This window comes from Aptenodytes patagonicus, chromosome 26, assembly GCF_965638725.1.
Source record: "Aptenodytes patagonicus chromosome 26, bAptPat1.pri.cur, whole genome shotgun sequence".
NCBI lineage: Eukaryota > Metazoa > Chordata > Aves > Sphenisciformes > Spheniscidae > Aptenodytes > Aptenodytes patagonicus.
In genome coordinates, this window is record NC_134974.1 from 3,194,255 (window position 1) to 3,194,874 (window position 620).

Below are 620 nucleotides of genomic sequence, written 5' to 3' on the forward strand. Positions count from 1 at the left end.
CAGCAATTAACTCTACTCCAGGATTTAGCTCTGCCCTCAGTCGAGCTACAGATGCTGCGGAAAGGTTGCCAGAGACGCAGATACAAGCCTGCATCCAGGTTTTTGCTGCATCCCTGCTGCTGAGTGAGATATAGATCATACCCAGAATTACTGCCCGTCTCTGTGGCAGAAGGGGATGCCTAGAGATGTTGATTTGCAAGGGAGATTGATCTGGACACCAGGTTATCACACTGCCTCAGTACCATGCCACGAGAGTGGGGTGTTGAGACCCCTCCAGTGATGCAGGAGGTGTGGCATTTTTCAGTTCTGGTGCTGATACTGCACTCATGGTGAGGTCTCTGTGGCGCAATGGACGAGCGCGCTGGACTTCTAATCCAGAGGTTCCGGGTTCGAGTCCCGGCAGAGATGATCTCCAGGCAGGTGTCTCTTTTCTTTTAATGCATGTTCCTTTATAGGTCCCAATCCATTACATTTATAACACCCCTGAGGGCTTCAGATGGGAAGATAATGACTTTTCATGACATCCTCTCTACAGCTGATGCACATAACAGTCATGTACTCCCCTTCTAAGGCATCTCTCTTTCATCATATCCCCCTTTCCTCATTCCTTTTGGTATCTC

General features: G+C 49.2%; 1 non-coding gene across 1 annotated transcript; it reads left to right on the top strand.

The window, feature by feature from the left end:
* Positions 1-334: 334 nt before the first annotated feature.
* On the top strand, positions 335-408 carry TRNAR-UCU (transfer RNA arginine (anticodon UCU)). Its single transcript has one exon. It is a non-coding gene; the product is annotated as a tRNA-Arg (tRNA).
* Positions 409-620: the final 212 nt, after the last annotated feature.